Here is a 22,470-nt window from a genome sequence, read left to right on the forward strand (position 1 = left end):
ACGGAATGACTGCATCAACAGCTCCAGTGGATCCAAGACTCGAAAACAGACTGTAATGAATTAGCGCCGTCAAAGTTTTTGGGAATATATGTATAAAGTGAACATCTGTTGAAGACTAGTAGATCACAGGCAGAACAGACCGAAACTGGCTAAACAAGATCACATTTGATATAAATGATGGCAACGATATAAGGAGAGTACTCGCTGAGGGTCAAAAAGATGTAACAGTTGTGTTAAGAGCCACATTTGGTTGGTTGCAGAAAATCCAGTTGGGATCGAGTTTAACACAGTGTATACATAATGTATCCTTAAAGTCCTGGCCCTTAATTTATTGAAACTTTAGTTATACAAGGAGGCATAGGTTGGATTCCAAATCCTGCCAAGCCAAAGCACGAACATCCAAGTAAGCAAAGAGGGATACATATGAACCCTTTAAAATAACCATAGAAGAAAAGGAATTCGTGATATTGACAAGCCATAGAACAAGTGCGTTGAAATTATAAATGCTGCCTCACCTGGATAGAAACGCATATATTGTTCCTAGCCAACAGTGGTCAATGTTACTTGAAGCATCTTAGACTCTCAATGGAAAGGCAAGCCCTCAGGTCACCCGTGTTGTGTTTCGAAACACCCAGCAAACCCCTTAGTTACTGTTTTGACTCTAAATGTAAGGGAAGAAAAGACAAGGCACAGGCAGCTTGAGGACTTGCGCCAGGTCAAGCAATGGATAAGAATGGATACCATGTGTTAGCCAGCCGGAAGGACATTTACGACTGTCACTACCAAAGTGACTACCACAGAATGGCTTGGGAAGATTTACTCACAGATTCTTCTAAGCTGCTAGAAACGCCTGAAAATGTGTTCTGATAATGATGGGATGCTTACCAAGAGCTGAAGCTCACATATTTCAGAAACAGAGATGTGGCGACCTGGAATGACCCTAAATGAATGCTGACAGGTGTTTGAGTACAGTGGAGGGAAGCGTCTGTGCCATGGAAATACATGCCGTTGCCAAACAAGCACTTACTCTGAGTTCAGTGCACAAAGACGAAAGTGAACAAAGAAAGCATGTATAAAGCAACCAATCTAACATGGTTGATCAGAAGTGCAGGCAGGCAGCCCATACACCGTAAAAAAGGCTAAAGGAGAAACATCTCACTGCCTGTACTTTTGAAGTTTGTTGGTTAGAACTTCATCCCTAATATAGAATTAGGCATGCCAGAAGGGAGGGGTAAAGGGGGACATTTCTCGAGTTTTTTCAGGTTCATAGGCTCATACTACAACATTTATTTATAGATTTTAAAGAAAACCAGCACTGTTTATTATTCACTAGAAAGATCACATCGCTATCGTCATCAGATGGCGCCAGTTGATTTGGGATTTTTATTGTTTATGGTTTTGAATCTTTTACTGTTGTGGTACTGCATAAATATTTTACACATTGTCTTTAGTTAAGCATGTCTGCTCTGTTCCATGGCTAGCAGAGTGCTGAGCTGAGGTTAATTTGGTGAGTTTGCAGGTTGATTCTGACAAGAATTGTTATTATTCCTTAAGTTTGCCCACATCAAATAATAATTAGGGGTGGGATGAGTTGGCAGAATTAAAATTTACAGAGATTTCGCTGAATTCTGCAACAGGTCAGATTGGGCATTTGGGGCTATTTTCTTAGCATCATTGTGTCCAAAATTGATGCCAGGATGCTGTAAGTGCATTTGGTATTTGGCACTGCTATGCCTACTCCTTAGCACCCTTACATACTCTGCAGTGAACCCCTCAGTGCCCGTACATACTCTGAAGTAATCACTGTATGTAAGGATGCTGAGGGGTATGCACTGTAGTAGTGATACCCCTTTGCGCCCTTACATACTCTGCAGTGATTACTGCAGAGCATGTAAGGTCACTGAGGGGTATGCACTGCTGTACACATCCCTCATCACCCTTACATACTCACAGTATATAAACCATATGTACTCTGAGTATGTAAGTGCACTGAGAAAATGCACAGCAGTGAAGTCAGTGGTTTTTAAACAGTGCCATAAGAGGGAGCTGTTCCTCAATGTTTAAAAATCACTGCAGATTAAAGTGCCATCTGCAGTGTTTTTTAAACAAAGAGGGACTGCTCCTTATTCTAGCTCTGTTTAAAATACAAAAATTATGGCCCACATTTACATAGTGTTTGCTGGGTTACAAATGCCACACATATCCTGTTATGTGCCTGAGTTAGGCCCATGTAGCAACGCTGCATACATTCTTACATTGCTATTGCTCTCTTTCTGCGCAATAACATTTTATGATAACCTTTTGCACAAATTTGCATGGTTGACAATATGGGATTAGTTTCTCTGAAACTACTTTGCTTACACATTTTGCTTTGAGCAACATTATCATGATGCCGCGAACACCGTGTACAAGGCCATTACACATGCTGTACAATGTTGTTCTATCTTCATCCATAACAATGTTCTATCTTCATCCATAACAATGCTTATTTATACATACATTGCAAGGATGCTTTTTATTATAAATAAATGAGCATTTCTGGGGGTTAGACAGAGGAGACACTTCTGCTGACATCGAAAGGTCACAGCATGCTGATACTTCGCCAAGCAGCTGATTAACATCTCCTTGAGGGCTGTCCAGTTTGTGACCAAGACGGGGTCCTACATTCTATTCTGCTGGGTACTGGGTTTGGATCATCCCGTGGGAGAATTCTTGGCTATAAACACTCACACACAACCTAGACACACATAGAGTAGGGATTGCATAATAGGAATATGCTTGATTACTACCTTGTTGTATATGCCTGCATATATACACAGTCCATACTCCATGGTGGAACTATAACTGCTATTTACTATTTTGGTTCTTGTAATCACTTTCATATGCTTTTGTCTATTGATTATCGCAGCACATATACTCCATACAAGAATAATGGTTGGCTCAATAAATATGTTGAAGAATGTCCCGTTGTGCATTCTCTGTATATTTCTCTGAGGACAAGAGTGCACAAGTGACTTAGCGAAAGGGTTTCTAGATCTGATACCACAATCTCTTAGGGGTCAGGGTTGTCAGGTCCAGTGGTTGCCAGAAGTCATTCGTTCCCTGTTCAGGTTAGGGAGGCTTATGGTGGCACTGTGAGCTAGCTGGTCTCTAGGCCAACATATACTAGGGGGTGCATGGAATCAGTCTAAGCACATCACCCAAGGTTTATGTTGTCCAGAAATGCGCAGATCCTATGGATTAGTGGGAACTACACAACAATCCTCTCAGAATTAATTAAAGTGTTAAAGCATTAAATTAACTTATAATTAGGGTTGCAAAATATCCTGGACATTTGTGAATGAGCAAGCATTATTCCAAAATCAAAATTGTGCCCATAATAATATTTATTTGTGTGGCCTTTAAATATAATTTTATGTGAAAAGAGTTTATGATTGTACCTTTTAATATGTTTAAATGTTTTAATTGTCCTTTGTACTGATGTGTTCATATGCGTGCTTTCAGTGTCGTAAAGGAGACATTAGCCAGAGTTCTAGAGAGCAACAGGAAAGCCTCTGGGAGTTTAAAGATTGAGCTACAGACAGTGATGGCCCCAGCAACACTAAGAGTGGAAAGAGTGGAAAGTTAAAATGTCACCTGTCCACCGCAGCACTTATTGTGTCATCTACTAGTGTGACAAAGGAATACATGGCTTCATGTCTACTATTGTAGACTGACTGCTGCAGAGTAAAACCTGCTGCGTGGCCTGTTAAAATGACTCTTTTTAGCAGGCACAACATTTTAAATATTGGCAAGTCACCCCTATGTAAGCCTTGTAGCCTACAATGTGCATGTTATTTAAAAGTGCATGCAGAAAATTAATGTCACCATGTCCTTAGAGTGAGAAGGTCTTAAAAGCAATTTTCAATGTGGCAGGCATAGCTGGCATATGTAGAAAATCAGAGTTCAGATTAAAATACTAACACTGTATCTTGGGACTGGACCAAGTAAAAAAAGAATTCACACACTATTTTTAATAGTTATTAAAAATCAAATTCACTGGGGAAGTCAAATTTTTAATATATATTAAGGAAAAACAACATTTCAAAAGTTACCCATTTCCTGCCGCAGCTGTGAACCATAACTCAAGTTTAGCTGTGGTTTTTCTTAGTGTATTTTTGAGGTTTTTAAGATAATATTACCAAACCAATACCTTGTCCTTTGTAATTGTTCACTAACTTTCAGTTTAAACAAATATATATATTAAGATGTTATTACCAAACCTAACTTTAGTGTCACTAACCCTTGGTTTTTTCAATGAATCTCTGGGAGTTTTGATCATATTCTAAATGGCCTTTTTTTTAGACCTCACCTCTGTTTACGGCTGATGTTCAGCTAGGCCCTGCAACTTACCCTTTGAAGGTGTCCGACCCCACCTCCAGAAAGCCTTTGGATGTGTATAGTGGGAGTAGGGTACACAGCTTAGCCCAAGGATCCCAGTTTGGATCGATAGTCCCTGCAGCCAGTCCCTGCACTTTGCCTTCTGAGGATGCACCACACTACTGGACCTGTTGGTCATGTGCAGCAGGGACAGTGAATGATACCTGGCCTGTGGACAGGCCCTGCACCCCAGCCTCCATAGGCAAGAAGCCTCACTGCACGTGGCCTTGAGCCTCAGACTCAGTGAGTGAACAACATCATTGAGTACAGCTCACTCTTCTTCCCCGACTAAAACGGGCGACCAACCTCACTGTGCACGGCCATACATCTCACCCTCTGAAGACACCCAACCCTGCTGCACAAGGCTTGACGATGTGTGCAGCAGGGCATAGAGCCTATTTGGCCCTGCACTCAGCAAGTGGTGGTACCGCAGACAAACAAATGGGGGTCATGCTGGTACTGTGGATATTGCCCAAAAATGTACATTGATTTTTTTTTTTTTTTAAATGTGGGGTACTTTGGGACTCCCCCACCTCTGGGTCAGGGTATAAAAAACCTGCCGCCATATGTGTGCCTTCGGGATTTTTTCAGGACTTTGAAATTCCTTTGTCTTTGTTTGCAATGGGCTGCTGATTAGTTTTTCCTGAACGTTGCCATTGACTGCTTCTGTTGTGTGAGGTGAAGAAGTTTCTAGGTCAAGCCTACCCTTTTGTCTGTCCCTGATTATGGCTCAGAAAGCCTGATGAGAGCCAGGCTCTGTTACCTCACACTTTATGGTGCCTCTTTTGTGGCTGAACCTGCTTGGAAATAGCCCCAATGCTACATGCTTTGAAAAACCTCAAAGCTTCACTTTACACAAAGGCTGTGTATAGAGAACAGCAAGAGAAGGGCATTTGAAATTGAACAACCTCAATCCCAAACTGAAGTTTGAGACAGTAAATTCACATTCTCTCTCTGTAAATGTGTAAAAGAGGGGTCCAAGCAACCCCAAATTGGTCCAATTTCAGGTTTTTCATGACCAAGGAAGGGAGTACTTCACAGAGTACTTGAAGGACTGCTATGTGACCAGGGCTGGTGCCTGCATGACAACTAGTCTCTCAGATGTGAAGGAACATCACCTGAAGCCTGTACATTGCCCTGAAGGTGCTGTTGGCTTTTCTTCCTACTGGGAGAGGGAAGGTGTCTGCCTGGGCCTCTAGGAGGAGGATTATGGAGGGAGAATGTTACACCTGTGAGCCTTAGGGTAACCTTGCGCCAAATATTTTTGCCTTTACCCTCCCCCTCTTGCTGAAATTGATTTTTTCTGGCCTTAGTACTCTGTGCACTTTACCACTGCTAATCAGTGCTAAAGTGCTTGTGTTCTCTCAGCTAAACATGGTAACATTTGCTTACACCTGATTGGCATATTAAATGTACTTAGAATTCTCTTGTAGAGTGGCATATGATATACCCTGTGCCTCTAAATTAAATGCTACTAGAGGGCCTGCAGCACCTATTGTGCCACCCATCTAAAGAGCCCCCCTTAAAACATGCTCCAAGCCTGACATTGGAGTCTGAATGCAGTTTTAAACTGCCAATTCGACTTGGCAATATAACCCCCTTACCAAGCCTTAAAATCCCTTTTAATTGGCTATAAGTCACCCCTAAGGAAGGCCCTAGGAAGCCCATAGGGCAGGGTGCATTGTAATTAAAAGCCAGACATGAGCATTTACATTTTATATGTCCGAAGAACCCTTAAATTCGTTTTTCAGTACCTCTTAGATGGGATACATTGGGTTGCCTTATTACATTTAATAAGTGCTAATATTTGAATGGGCACACATGAACATATCATGTTTGGTGATATGTCTTGAAGTTATTCCCCATTAGTCTTGGTTGGTTTTGACTCGTATTTTACAAAAATGTTTTTTCAGGGGGTTCTTGGATCTTTGCACAAATTTTCTGCCCTGAAGATGGACTCATGAATATATTAGAGCACAGACTGAGACATTGACGCCTAACACAATTTACCTTTTAGTTAATGGTAAATTTAATTTGAGAAATCTAGTTCCTATGTATAGGACATACTCTAAGTGGGTATTCATACGTTGATGACTAGCTAACTTCTATTTATAGTAACTGTAATATCTGTAATCAATGTTTGTGAGACTTAGGGGCGATTACGATGTCGGGCAGACGACACCGTATCTTAAACGGTACCGAACGACCAATGGTTAGCGGTCCCGACCGGCTCATTAGGATGCGACCCAACACTGTTCAGTCACATTCTGACATTTCCCTATAGGAGCATGCATTACAGACGTAAACCGGCCATAACACATGCTCCCATAGGAAAATGGGAGGTGTTGTTCATCCCTGCAACCAGTGGCAGGCTCCTAAAGGGGCCTGCCACAGGATGCAGGGTTCAACAGGGAGAATGATGCCCCTTAGGCTCCCAACCGTAGCCCGCACACACAAGGGGGCCCTGCTGGTTGCCCCCAAACACGCATTACTACATGGTTTGCATGTCGGACAGGCCAGCATGAAAACCATGCTGGAAATCGTGCATCTTAATCTCAAGGGTGAACGGATCCCCCTTTGGGATTATGAGCTGGTTCTGACTGGCCAACGGGCTCAAGACTCTTTTCGGAAGCCAGCCTGAATGACCGTCCAGTTTCTATTCCGACCGGCTGAAACCGACGTTGGGGATCCATCATAATAGGCCCCTTAGTTGTGAACCCCTAATTTTGTGTTTTGATGTAAACCCAAAAAGAAGAGATACACCCAGCTAATGGAATTTATTTCATCAGCTAAATTGATACGTGCACTGCTTTAATTGATATGTGATGTCATGGTGAGACATCTTGAATAAATGATAGATTGGCAAAAAACTTTGTGAAAAACGAATCCCTTGTAGGCACAATTTCCTGTCTAACTTTAAATACACAAGCCTACATGGGTATATTGGGTTGCCCTTATATATGTGAATACTTTTAGAAAGTTGGCCTTTTCCTACCATAAAAGTTGGTGCCTGCAGCCTTTTCCTGAGTCACATGACTGGGTTTAGTTGACAGCTGGACTTTGTTTATTCCTCTCAGACAGCCACGCAATAGTGGTATTAGGTGCGAATGGAGAGGCCATCAACTGGCAGTATGGGGTCAGAGCTGTGCACAGTGCAACTGAACAGGTCGTGCTCTGCTTTCAACATGTATAAAAATAGGACCCACAATCCCACTGAGTTCACTTTCTGGACCTGTGGAAGGACTCTCAAACGACTGCCTGCTGCTGTAGCCTGTGGGGTATTTCACAAGACTTCTTTGCTGCACCTGGAAGGACTACTTTGTTTGCAGGTTGAGCCTGCCTTCAACCCTCAGAGGCCTGCCCTGCTGTATGAGCCCCGCTTTATCACTTGAAACCAGGACCAGATTGACTCCAAGGGCTAGTTGATTGGCCACTTTTGGCCCTAAAAGCATCTCCTCTAGACTATCTTTGTACGTGCACAGAAACAATGGGATCACGTGTCAAATCAAAGCACCACTCTAATAAGAGTGGAAAAAGAGAAAGATTCTTTTTTTTTAACCCTCACCCACTGTAATGGTGGCATGCTTCGTCATTTGGCTCCTAAAGGCCAGAGTGGGCTCAATCTGATCTCAGGTAGCTCTTATGCAGACTGTTAGAAAGGGGGCGTAACTTTAAACATTCCTCATCCACTCCTATGTATCCTGTTATTGGTGGGGTGGATGGTAAAGATTAAAAACCATGTTAGGGGTTGAAAGGATATAATGGCCCTATGACCCTAAAACACAAACATGCTTCATCCCTATACTGATGGCTTAAAGGGTCCTGGGCTTTCTTCGGGGTGGAATTATGCTGTGTCTGGGTGTACCCACTGCCAGGCCCAAAGCCTCCCTTTTTAGGTTTCGCCTGGCGAAAGCAGCGCATGCGTTGCCCTCGCCATGGGGAGCACCTTTTGGAATCAATTCTCCCCTGCTTGCATGCGCGTGTCTGCATGGACAAAGATGGCTGTTCTCGCCATCTGTCCAATGCAGACAGCATGCGCGTGTCCATACGGACTGTGGACAGTCCAATGCCATCTTGCCTAAATATCATGTTCACCACGCTGCCGTGCTCATCCCCTGCGCGTTCACACGCTGCCGCGCTAATGCTTGTCTTAAAGGGCGATATACCCAAGGGAGTAAGCCAGGAGTCAGGAGAGCGAGCACTGGGCAAAGGGATAGCACCTGTGCAAGTTTGTAGAGACGAAAAACGGGTTCCTCTCCTTACTTTGTATACATGATGTTGCCCTTTAAGATGTGTATCGTCTTTCCTCACAATTTGCCCTTATCGGCTCGCGCCCCTTTAAGCGCTGGCGGCATATCTGCCAAGTATCTCCGTGTCCTCAGTGACATTCAGCGCCTCCTGATGCTTAGCCAACCGCCAGTTGCATTCTGGGAGTTGTGGTTTCACTATTATTGCTGTATTGGCAAAAAAAAAAAAAACTATGTAAAATGCTGCTGCCTAAAAAGTTGTGACTGCACAACTGTGCCGTGCTTGACTGATCCACGTCAAAGCCGTGTGCCCCCGTTCCTTACCTCATTCCTAAGAGGAGAGCTGCAGTTTTAAGCTTTGCTTTTGTTTCTTCTTCAAACTCTGGCCGATATACCAGTGGTGACCCCCACCCCCCTGCCCAAGGAGCATGTGAGCCTGAATTTTCACCATATCTGACATGCTATGCTGAACCAATATATTTGAAGATGGACATGTCTTCTCCATGTGCCATCAAATAAAAATATTTTATTTGGCATCGCACTGCATTCTGTTAGCTGCCAGTTTTAGTAATGGAAACAGTAAAATATAAGTACTAGAAATATCTCTTTTCCGACATGGGAGAAAACTGCCCAGAGCCCAAAACCTGTGGCCGTCAGACGGAACTCTCCTTGTAGATTTACCTGGTCATGCATTTGAAACACCCGTAAAGTAAAATCACACAATGGATGACATGTAACATTATCACCCTCATTTAAACTATGCAAGCATAACATATATATATATTTGGTTTAGGACTGACTGTGGGCTAATTGTTTAGTCATTATTTGCTACAACATTTTGTAGTTAATGACAATGAGGTACAGTGATGTAAGTTTGTTAGCTCAGGGTCACACAGTTTAACACTGAAAGGAAGTTGGGATTTTATTCGAAATTAATGGCAACAGTCTACAAATATCTCTCTAGATTTGTAGGAAAGGATGAGGCATTTTCTATGGTTGTTGGTCAAGAGCCAAATTAGAACAGTATGTTCAAAATTTTGAACAAAGTTGACCTGGCTGCAAGGTATGCAAATCACATAGAAAACGTATGTGGGTTTAAACAAGAACATTTCTAGAAACTGGTCGGTAAACCGAGTGTGATTCGATCACAAAAGGTAAACACCCAGGATAAGGTCACTGAAACAGTCTCGAGGCCCGCTCCTCTATTGCATAGGGTAGTAACCACAACTTTATTAATTTGCTACAGACAGCTACATCTATTTTTCATTTTCAGTGAAAGGAGAAAAACACGCATTTGGGATACTGGAGTTGCAGCAAACTCTTCATTTGCACGACGCCGCTTTTCTCTTTTTCTTTCGCAAGACTGCATGGAGGGTGGGGTAGCAGGGAATATTTCTAGCTCAGATGGTTCAAAAGTGGCCAAAATGAAGCAATGCGTTTGCCAAGCAGTGGAAGGCCCTTTGCAAAGGTTGATTGGTCACCTTTCTCTTGCTTATTTCTATATTTTGATGTTAAACTGCTACAAAAGAGGAGCAACCAAAGCCCAGACAGCATTAACAAATGTAACAAGCATTTTCAATGCAATAGGTCTTGCTTTTGTGGGAGTTTAAGCTATTAGCATTGTAAATGCCTTTATTTATGTCTTAAAAACCAAAACATAAATAAAAGCCATTGTCATTTACAATGCCAATAGCTCAAACTCGTGTAAACGCGAGACCTATTGCATTGTAAATGCTTGCTCTACATGCAAGGCACCCCTCAGGGATAAATTCCATACTCCAACCACTCAGTCAGTTCTGTGACTTTTTCCTACGACCCCTGGTTACCAGTACCCCCACCTATTTAAGAGACACCATGGAGGTTCTTAATTTGATACAGAAGTTAGAATCACCTGAGTCCATTGACCTGCTTGTCACCCTAGATGTAGAAGCATTATATACTAACATATCCCAGGACGCCACCCTCATCGTCCTGGAACAGGCTCTACACAGTCTTGATCCTTGGCCGTATGTCACCCCTGTATCCTTCATCTGTGAATGTGCCAACCTTGCACTCAAAGAGAACTTCTTTGCTTTTGACAATAAGCTATACCATCAAATACAAGGAACGAGTATGGGGAGTACCTTCGCGCCGAGCCTGGCATGTCTTTACATGGCCATTTTTGAGGAAGAACATATCAGAAGACCAACCAACCCTTTCCTTGAGAACATCTTACTTTGGCACCGTTACATTGACGACATCTTAATTTTTTGGAAAGGAAGCGCAGAAGAATGTCTGTCCTTTTTTAATTGGATTAATACGATGAATCCATTTCTGAAATTCACAGGCACCAAGTCACAAGAGTCTATTCCCTTTCTGGACCTCTCGATCTCCCTCAAAGATGGTATGTTGTTAACAACGAATTAAAAAAAAAACACAGACAGGAATAGTCTCTTACTTTACCAGAGCCATCACCCAAAAGCACTGAGGGACAATCTCCCTGTAGGACAGTTCTTGCGCCTCAGAAGAAATTGCAATACTCTGACTAAGTTTGAAGTCCAAGCTGCTATCCTCAAGAAGAACTTAGCTGCCAGAGAATACCCGCTAACATTATAAAAACAGCTCACAAAAGGGCTAGGAATAATCATCGGGACGCCTTGCTGGAAACTAGAGACAGACCAGAGACTACAGCTCTCACGTGCGTGACTTCCTTCACCCCTCATTCAAACAAAATTAAAAAAACAGTCAAAAAACATTGGCAAATACTGAAGACGGGCTCATTTGACCCTGGTCCTCTCCCCCTTATTGCGTTCAAACGCACTGAAAATTTCAGAGACATTCTGGTACATACACGTCCTAAAAACACCAATAAACCACCACAAACACTTTGGACTTTACCTCCAGTAACAGGCCATTTTCCATGTGGATCATTTACCTCCTGTCCTCAAACAAAACCTATGAAGGAGTTAGATTTAGGACTACAAAGACCTTGGCAACTGAGACGCCACACAAATTGTAACTCCAAGAATTGTATATACTTACTCACAAGCCCGTGTGGACTCCGATACATAGGAATGACTGCAAGACCGGTGAAAACTCGCATCCGAGAACACAAAAGTACGATACGTTGTAAAAAAACTCAAACCCGGTTGCAGAATCACTTTTTGGAACACAATCATCCCCCCGACAGTCTTCAATGGACTGTGATTGATCATAATCCAGTATGGACACCCGCAGCCTTGTTCAAGACTGAACAACGCTGGGTCTTCAGACTTAGAACTAATGACGTTGGCCTGAATGATGATATACCATGGAGTGCCCTCCCCTCTTGAGATCTGGCACAGAGTCCCCCTTTCCCAGTTCTACTTCGCTAGCCCTGTGTAGATTTTCCTACACCCCTATGGATACAGTGCATAGTTTTGAACTGGCTACAATCCTGCATTCTTCAGAGCGGTCCCTGCACACTGGCTACATTATGTGTGTAGCACCCACGCTCATATATTGACATGCTCTGTTGTGTACCACAAACTTTTAGACACTGTCTTGCAGGGTTCTGTACCTCCTTACATGTCGCCCTTACATCTAGTGCTTATTATGTATCCATAACCATGACATATGCCCATTGACAAGATAGATGCCTACTGACAACTCCCCTGGTTAGATCCAAGTACTATTGCTTTATGTGTCAACCCACACAGGGTTCCCCTGCCCTCCGTGTGTCCCGTTTTTACACCTGACATTGCCAATCCTCCCCTTACCCCTCCTGCTGCAGGCTTCACTTAGAGACCAGAAACCACATCTTTTTGCAGCCGCCTCTAAGGATTTGGAGTCACCCTCAATGAAAACGGCAACCAACTATCTAATTGTCAGCGACTCTTGCATCTTTTGCTTCGACTGTCTCCCGATCCCAATTCATGATGGCCTCCACTTAACATGCACGGCCTAAGTCCCCTTTTCCCTTCTTACTGCGACGCCTCTCCCCTTCACTTCCGAGACAACCACCCGCCAAATGCTGCTTATATACTGCCCGTCCCCGATGTTTGGCTACCGGCGACTCTGGAGGAAGACTAGGTTTCCAGATCGGAACGCCCGGGGTACACGTAAGTCTAACCACGGTAACATTATGTGTAATCATCGTTTGTTCGCAGGATTGTTCCTCTAAACTACGTGTTTTTTCCTCTGTCTAACGCGCCTCCTGCTGTCTTCATCATATTGCTCCACCCCAGCTGTGGCTCCCTCCCCAGAAGGTCTTTTCCGGTATGCCCCGGCTCTATACCTTTGCGGGTAGGACTGCTTTTTAGAGCGTAGTTTTTAGCGCTTACCTTCTTTTTGGCCACCTCCCTATCCACGAGGGGTTTATCAGCATCACTTGCATCCGCTGATGCACTTTACAGAGCACTGCCCTCCCACCTCTTAGACTATCTGGCGCACTCACTCCACCGGAGGACATAGACTCGATTTTACATCCCTGTGGTTTTTACTTAGTTTGCTTATCTGTTCCAGGCCCACGTAGGCATACATGTCCGTGGTACCCCGAACACCACAGCGTCCTTCGGTGTATCCACACGAGGTGACGCTACCTTATCACCCTTTAATTTGCACGACCAGTGTAATTTGGGGATTATTGACACCTGATCTTCCATGTATTTTGCGTTCACACTACGTCCAGCCGGTTGTTTACCTTCTTGGTGAGCAGTTCCGGGGCAATTTGGTCTCTCATCCCCCTGGCCATCACGACCATTGCTGCTTCCTTCCAGTATTCCACATAGGCTCTGGATTTCTGAGCCACCTTGCACCTTGCTTTTGCACTACGTTCACCTAACATACATACGGTGGCTTCCTTACTCACCTCCCTTGACCACCTGGTCATTTGACCCTCTCCCAGCATGACTCCAGTGAGCCCCATATCTGACCAACTAACCTCCACCTTGGTTTCTAATTCCTTAACCCTGGATATTCTTGCTTATCTTATACTGGCTCTTTTGTTTTCTTTTTCTTTTGTCTCTATTAGGTTCTACGCATGGGACACGAATAAGACGTGACTCATTATTTTAGTAGGGATTATAGGGTGCTTCCCTCCCTGAATCCCTCTACTCTTTATCTCAAGGTCCTGACGAAGCGCTAAAGGATCCATTAGGGACCACGGGTAGCGCGAAACATGTTGACCACCCACGATTCACCTTCTCTCTCACCTTCATTTTCACATACGGGTTGAGAGCAGCGGGATTACAAATAACCTTTTTTCCCTGACTCATTCCAGCGTTTTTGACGCACCATTCCCCGTTATATTTTAACCAGACCTCAAGGACTCACGAATAAAACTTTTGAGGTACCGAAGGGTCTTTTTAGCTTCACCACCTCCCACATTATCCCCACACACCCGCACGCACAACTGCGGCTACTCCTATCAAAGATCTCCGACAGAGCGCCCTCCCTGAGGGCCCGTGAGGGACTGCAGCGCCACCCCCACGAGGAGCTTTGCCTTATGATGATGCTTTGCACCCGCAAGGGTGTGTGAGGGCACTTCCAGCACCCACCGAGGAGTATCTGGTCTTCACCTCACCTACACTTTAGAACCTATCCTCAAGACTCCTTTCTTTCTTGTAGCAGATCATACTGGGACTACTACTTTTTTTCTTTTTTTCTCTCTTAGGAACTGATACCCAACTGTGTTTGCATGTACTATTGGAGCATCGGTACAGGACCTTTCTCACATTTTCTCCTTGTCCCTCCCCCTTCAGTGTGATTATTACCCCTAAGGTAGGCCCATGGTAGCTACATGAGCAGGGTGAAGTGAATGTGAAAGGTAGGACGTGCTGGTGTGTTTCACATGTCCTGATTGTAAAATACTGTCAATTTTGTTTTTCACCAATGCAAGGACTAACCCTCCCAACTCTCCTATACGTTATCATCGGAGCTGCATTGCAACATCTTACAAGTGTAACTTTGAATTGGGAAGAGATGGAGATTTGGAGTTTTGGGGTTCCTGTGCTCACAATTAAAAAAAAACATCTTTTAGTGAAGTTGTTATTTAACTTGCATGTTTGAAAATGCCACTTTTAGAAAGTGTATTGCTGTTTGATAATGGATTTTTGTTCAGACAAGGGGCACAAAATATTTTGAACTTTTTAAGATTCTTCACAGGTATTTTCACTGTGGTGGTATGAGTTTGGTTGCCTTGTTGTTTACACTTAAGAGTGTGGTACTGGTGTAATTTGTTTTGTAGGAAGGCGATGCACATATTGGTCAGGCGAGGTGCTCGTGACCTGTATGTTTTTATGGCTGTGTTTCATTGATTTGTTTTTGTGTCAGTACATACAGGTGTAATTTCCCTGTCAACACTGAGTCCTGAAGATGGTCTCGGTACCTATTTGGCCACTTGAGACCGAAATGTCGACACTGCATCCTTTTTCCCACTATATGTAAAATGTTGGTTTTGTGTTTAAGTTCCAATGGATCATTTCAAATTTTAAAAGTTTTGTTGATGGAACTTATGATCTCTGTAACCACTATTTGTTAAGAGGATTGATTGCGCTTCTTCTAATCCCTTGATTTGATCAATAATAGGATAGTATAAGGATTTTGAAGTTGTACTAGCATGAACACTTTACTATTTGTTTGTACTGTTTAATGTTGAAAAATCAATTACTTCAGTGTAAAACAAATTGGATGTCATATTACTGATATTTATGGATTCAAAAGATATTTAAATACAATGCACTTTTTCTATTTTATTGAACTAATTTAGGAGGATCACCTATGTGACCAATACATTTTTTTGTTTCTGAATAATATGCAATAATTCCTTAAGGAACATTGTTGTCAATAGACCTTTAGAAAGTGAGCATTTTCTTGCTTTACCATCCTGTGCCTCTGCCTGTCTGTGGAATCCATGTCCAGTTTAGACTGACAGTTGGGTTGTTTGTGCTTTCTTTCTAGACAGTCCCACAAAGGGAGCTGAGGTGTGCCCTGCATATCCTGATAGCCAATCTCCAGGCTGATGGGGTTTCCTGAGCTACAGTGGTGAGAGGCGCTGTCACTGATATATAAATAGGGCTGTGCCTGTGCTAACACAAAGTTGTCTCCACACCCTGTAGTGTGTCTGGAGGCACACCAGGGAAAAGCTTGTGCACTACAAAGACTTTCCTTTGAAGTCTGCCTACTTCAGCGGTAGAAACTGGTATAAGTACTGGAGCTGTGACATTCTCCCAAGAAGAAGAGCTGGAGAAGCTGTCAGGAGGGACTGCCACTTTGTTGTGTGCTTTGCTGTGTTGGCCTGCTGCTTCTGTCTGTCTTGGACAATGAAAAGACTAGACTTTGCTTTCTACATTCTTCTTGCAAAGGCTCTCCAAGGGCTTGTGTGTGCTTGCCACGTGTAAGAAGTCTCAGGGCCATTAAAGACTTCATCTGCAGCCCCGGAACTCCTCTACTGGGAGTTCAAACCTGCCACTTCCAGTTATGGGCCCTTAGAGGTGGTTTTGATGCAAAGGACAGAAGAAAATTCAAGCATTGACCTCCAGTGCCTGTTTTTCTCAGCGCAGTGACAGTGTGTGATCAAAAAACAATGCATCGCCGCGGTGAAGCTAAATATTCGGCGCAATGCCTACTGTGCGGCTGAAAGATCGCAGAAGCCCGAGACCTGCGCACTGTGTCAGCGATGTTCATGGCACCCGCTCTGACTCTGATGCAAGCCCTGCTGTGCATGTGATGCAATTACACATCACTTGCTTCGCGGCAGGAAACTCAAAGCAGCCCATGTTTTACTGCCGCCATATTGACCAAGGTTGTCTGGATTTTCGATGCATTGCATCTGTGCACCAAGTTCTGCATTGACATAGCTCAGCAGTAAGGAACTGAGGCCGCGTATCCAGAAATCGACGCATTAACTCACCTGTCAGTAAGGAAGCGATGCATCACATCCCCTGTCAGTAAGGAAACTGACCTCCCCTGACCTGCTGTAAGGAATCAACGCATCACCTCCCCTGGCAGTAAGGAATTGACACATCACCTCCCGTGGGAGTAAGGATTGGCACATCACATTGCTTTCCTGGAGCCTCATCTCCCCTGTGCCTGTTTTTCGTCTTTGATTTTGACGCATCCCAAGTACTTTGTGATAGAAGTGACGCTTCCTATGGGCTAAACAATTTGAACCTTTGAAAAGCAATATCTTTGCTTGTGTAAGTTGAATTTTTGTTCTGTTGGTCTTGTTTTATTCTGATAAAGATTAGTTATTTATTTAAACTGGATGGTGTCCATTTGTAGTGTCTCACTGTGTTAGCAAGTGTATGTCGAAAATGCTTCAGACATTGCCTCTGATAAAAGCCTGACTGTGTGTGCCAAGCTACAAATGGGGTGAGCAGGGGTTATCTTGGGTGTGTAACTCTCTTCTCCTGACTAAATAGGGGCCCCTACTTGTACAGGGTGCAAGCCACTGCCAACTAGATACCCCCATTTTTAACACAGGCCAATCTGTGTAGTTCCTGAAAGTGTGCATGCACATGGCATAAGAATGAATGCCAACATGTGATTGCTCAAATTCAACAGGTCGATCACTACTCCTTGCATGCTTTTTTCATACTATTGAAACATATGTGTCTCACTCACTGATGTTCATTTCATATACATGCTCATGCACATCAACTGGCGAATCAAAACAATAAGTTGTGAGTGACGCTGCAATGCACCGCTTTCCCAAACCTGAAGGTATCCGAAGTGGCAACCATTCATACTTCGCTGCTTTGTGCAGTTCAAGATGAGATCCCAATGGCGCCAGCTCTACACCTGCTAAAATCTGGACACATCTGTCACTTAGTGCAGATTGTATTAACAATGCAGACTGCCTGTAAGTTAAGCCTGCCTGCTTTTGTGCCAAGCTGCCAGAGGGTTAAGCAAAGGTTAATTTAGTGAACTGTGTGGTTTACCCTGACAGGGATTGTGGCTGTTGTTTGAACAGGCACCACCCTCCCTCCCCTATTCAGCCAAAATCCCAATTTCTCACTGATAGAAGCCCAGCATGCTACTGGACTGTGAAGCACCCAAAGAAAGTGGACTGCCTGAGAGAGTGAAGCCAGAAGCAATCCATGCTGCAGTGGGTCTCCCTCTCTTTCTCTGTGGTTCCCACCAAGACCTTACCCAAAAGACTGCTTGACTTTCCACAATCGCTGTGACACTGGCCCTCCAGTCCTTTGGTTTGGCCTGCAATCTGGTGCTACCACCTCAAACTGCATCAGAATCGTCGTAATGGGAGATCCGATCAGTCTAGGACAGACTGCAACAGCCAAGAACGCAGAAACAGTTGCATCGTCCCAGATGTGGGCTGCATCTGCCTTGCTGTGGGATCCATCCATCGACACCGGCCTGAAAGGGGTCTACAACTGCCTTCCTGTGTGTCAAATTATGGATTGGGATGTGTATTTACTCTGAATACTGGCCTTGGTTGAGTCTCTCTAAAGGTGTTGAACAATCACCCACCTCAGGGGAGAAAGAAGAGAAACACAGGAGCACTTGTTGTTGCAGGATGGTGTTGGTAAACCCATACCAGACTGATGTTTATATGGAGTTGTAGGTTGCATGTTTTTGATGCTTTATGGTAGTGTGCATTCTATATAGGGAAGGTAAGTATCAGAAAGTAAGGAACTAGCCAGCAATGAGACATGGTAATGCCTTTTAGGAATATTGCATTAATCATACCATGCTCCAAGTTGGGGATGACAAGGCTGAGACCAGGCATCAACCAGAATACCAGGACCTATCCCCAGGATGCCAGAGAGCAGGTAGATTCCAAAAGCAGTAGCAACAATAATCAACCAACAGTAGAGGACATGTTTCAAGCAAAAGGACATGAACTGGATCAGCAGGAATGAAGAACAAAACTAAATTGTAGGAATGCAAAGCCAAGCCAATGAACTCTAAGGGAGTGGAGAGGCAATACAACTACAAAATGTTGCCAGCACAGAGGCCTGGGTGCCAGGGTATTAAATATGCTCTGTTCGTGATAATGGCCAGTGGTGTCGCTGATTTTAAATGCCATTGTCTTGTCCTCCATAGCCTCTAACTTGGCCTCTCTGTATTGCTGATTCTGTCATTCCAGTCATACCAGATCTCTTCCTACTTGAAGTTTCAAGAAAATTCTTTCCTGATCAATTCCGTTCTGAAATCCTGAAACAATTAGATTGATCATTATCACTAAGACAGGGGCTGCAACTGCTCCGTTTTGGAGTCAATCTGCGCTGGAGAGCTACAACCGCTTTGTTGTGGGATCTGGAGCATCGGCCCAGAGGTAGAATGCAACAGCCTAAATCCCCTGCATTGTTGCTTCTGCTGAGGGGTTTATCAGAGGGGCTGCACTACTGAATAGGCAGTCTGCATCCTACCTGCCCTGTGACCATCAGAGGAACAGCATGCAAGTACCACAGGCGTCTGCCTGCCATGGAAGAGAAGCATCAACACGATGAAGCAAGAGCAAGGACCTGAGAATGTTTCTGCCCACTACAACAAGGTGGGGTAAGAATAAAGAGACCTGATTGCAAATTTGAACTTGTCGGAAACATAATCTGCAACTGGGCTTAATTTATGCCTCTGTCCAAGATAATTGAGGGACTATACCAATAAGGGTCACCCAAGTGAGAGAAAACACATGGGAACCATGATCACGGGTACAACCTGCATTTACAAATTGAATTGTGATCTGGTTCTTCTGTGTGATTAAAAGTGCTTTCTCTTTTAAAAAGTCAAATACTTGGCGGGATCTCAAGTTATTGTGTTGGTTGAATGTTGAGCTCTGCCATCTTGCCCCCACACTACCTCCCTGAGAAACCTGTGAATACTCGCCCTCACTACCCTGAGTGTAAGGTGTGGAAGGGGTTATACGTGGATCAGTTTTCAGAGCCATGGTTGGATGAACCAGAGGAAAACCTCAGCAGGTGCCCTCAGCCACCATGGCTGGGGATAATTAGCCCCTGTCTACCTTATGTCCCCCACAAGGGGTCTGACATTTACTTGAGTAAAAAGTGATGTGGTTGAATCTACAGAATAAAGATCACAGCTGGCTCCGTTTTCCCTCACCCCGGTTTCACCAGGTACAGAAAGCCCAGGTTTGATTTTACCGGCTTGAAAATCCAACCAGTAAAATTGCATGCGGATCCTGCAAGAACTGTGTCCACAAGCGCAGCCTGACCCGTCCTACAGCACAGGGAGTAGTAACAATACCCGATGCCAGGTCATAGCCTACCCTGCACCCCGCCACACCCCTACCACATAATCGCCCCCATTCCCATTTACCGGTTGCTGGTAGGTGGTAAATGGCAGCATAATTGTTGCGGAAATGTGAAATCCACATGTGGAAAATATCCCATTAATTCTCATTCCGGTGATAAAATCTCAGAGTTGCATGGTACAGAGGTGTGTTTATCAGCTGGAATTAGTGATTCTGTAGCCATTCGTTTCAGCACCCTTCCACTGCTCACCTCACAATAGTGTTTGCTTCTCCTGAACCAGTCGTAATCTCTAATCTATCTCATACACCATCCGCGCTTGCTTACACCATCATTCTTTGTACCCTTCTGTATCATGTACCCTCCTCTTTCCTCTCACAGACATGCTTCCTTAATTCTAGCTTTGTTCACCCTTGCACTATCCCCCCCTCCCTCTCTCCATCCCAGGCAACCTGCAGCCTCCCTCTCTCCATCCCAGGCTACCTGCAGCCTCCCTCTCTCCATCCCAGGCTACCTGCAGCCTCACCCCAACTGTCTCTCACTTTTATTTACCTCACCTCTCCTACCTTGCATTCTTTCTCTCTGTCCTTTAATTTGCCTCATACTTTCCTCTCTAATAGCTTCATGTCACAAATCTTTTAGTATCAACGTATCACTCGCTTTGGTCTTCCTTTGCATTGTCTCGCAAACTATGTCCTCTTAAAATTCCTCTCATACTCTCTCAAACAGTTCTCTTGCACACCTGTCTGTCTCTCACCCTCCTCACTAAAATCTCAATTCACACAATCGCCATTCTCAAATCCTGTTTTCCCTCCCATGTCACCATTTACTCAGCCTTGTCTCCCACCCTTGTCAATCCCTCTTGCTCACACTTGCTAATCTTCTCACTTCCTGCCTTTTCTTTCACACTCCCTCTCCTATTTCTCAGTTCCTGTCTCTGAAATGCACATTCAATCATGTGCTCTGTTACTCATATAGACACAAACACACACGGCACACATGCATGCAGCCACCTACTGGCTAGTTATTTCTATCTCGTTTTTGGTTCATTTTCGGTTTTCATCTGTCTATGTCTGAAGTACTTGCATGAAGGCTGTGCCAGTAGTTGCAGATTCCATCTTTGCATGAAACTACATGGGCACATCATGAAAGCTAACATGATTTTTTTACAGTGAAATTCAGCTCCTTGGCATAGTTGATGGCGATGTCTGAGTGTCTAAGAGATAGGGATGGAGAGGCAATGGGTGATGGTAGAGAGGAGAACCAGGTGGTCTGTCCTGATATTTTTGTGTGCTTGTAGGTGGATTTAGCAGAGTGCAAGTGGGTAATGCGGAGCGATTTTGGTTACTGTATGTAAGATGGTGCACACCTTGGGGAAAGCGAACATACTACTATTAGAATATACAACGGTGTACCATGACGGTCATGGGCCTAATTGCAAGCAATGAAACTCATTATTAAAATGATGCTATAAATGAAGTGCAGTGCGCCCATCACACCCCTGGACCGCAGTGTCACTGCACAGGTTACTGTGCCTTGCAAGTTCTCTGCAACTCTGTCATGTGGATACTTAATTCACTGAGCTATAAACCAGGATTGTACCTCGTGAGCTGCAGGTAGCAACAGGATTTCAAGAACAAAAGCATTAACCTGCTAAGCTATATAACACCATTTAAATATATAACCTACGTGATGGGCTCTGAAGCAAGCACATTGGCTATCCGTGAAATCTTCTGATGCGTCCAACCTGAGAGCAGAGAATGCACACATCTCCCTGGCAAGAGCTTCCCACTACAATGTTGTCAGAGAGTGGGTCCTGCAAGTGTTCAGAACCCACAAAGGGAAAAATGTGCTGCACCCCAACTGTTCTTTCTTTTTCTGTCCTCCATGGCCCAATTCCCAGATTAAAAATCTGGAAGTTGCTAAAAAGGGAAAAGGAGGAAGACCACAAGCAGAAGGATCACCAGCAAGAGGTCCATGAGTATCAGCAGCACTAGAAACCTAGTGACAACAGAATGACTAAGACCAAGAGGACAAGCAAGGCCAAGAAGCAGGAAGCTGTACTATGAAACCTATGACCAAGAGGTCCAGGGGGACTACGAGAAGTAGATCCAGAAGGGTCAGGACACGGGGGAATGACAGCAAGGAAGCTATGGTCCAGCGGGACCAGGAGCATCACCAGAATAAATGGGAACGTTGTCCCGAGAATGACAAAGAACAGAACAACCAATAAGAGTAGGAGGCCTAGGGCGAAGAAAACTAAGATGACCAGGACCTGGAGGACCAGAAGGAGGGGAATATCAGAAGGATATGTAGGAGGTTCTCAGCCATACAGAAGTGGTTGAGGAGGAAGGGGATTACTAGGGACAGGGTAATAAGGCCCGAGGCAAGAGATGGACCAGAAGAACAAGGAAAAGAACTAAGATTAACAAGAACAGGGCCATGAGGAGGACCAGTAGTGTGAGAAGGGCTACGGGCAAAGCCAAGAAGAGCAGGACCATGAGCGGAAGGGCCATGAATAAAAGGAAGAGGACAAGATCAGCAGCAGAAGGAGGACCATTGATGATGATGATGAAGAGAAGGAGAAGAAAAAAGATGAGGAAGAGGAGGAG

At 44.2% G+C, this 22,470-nt stretch overlaps 1 long non-coding RNA gene across 1 annotated transcript in view; it reads left to right on the plus strand.

Moving 5' to 3' along the window:
• LOC146855366 (uncharacterized) overlaps positions 1 to 16,679 on the plus strand; it is a 168,974-nt gene extending 152,295 nt beyond the window's left edge. The window contains exon 4 of the long non-coding RNA XR_014980821.1: positions 15,585 to 16,679. This is a non-coding gene — a long non-coding RNA (uncharacterized LOC146855366). The remainder of the gene's footprint in view (positions 1 to 15,584) is intronic.
• Positions 16,680 to 22,470: the final 5,791 nt, after the last annotated feature.

Source organism: Triturus cristatus, chromosome 4_1 (genome assembly GCF_964204655.1).
Source record: "Triturus cristatus chromosome 4_1, aTriCri1.1, whole genome shotgun sequence".
NCBI lineage: Eukaryota > Metazoa > Chordata > Amphibia > Caudata > Salamandridae > Triturus > Triturus cristatus.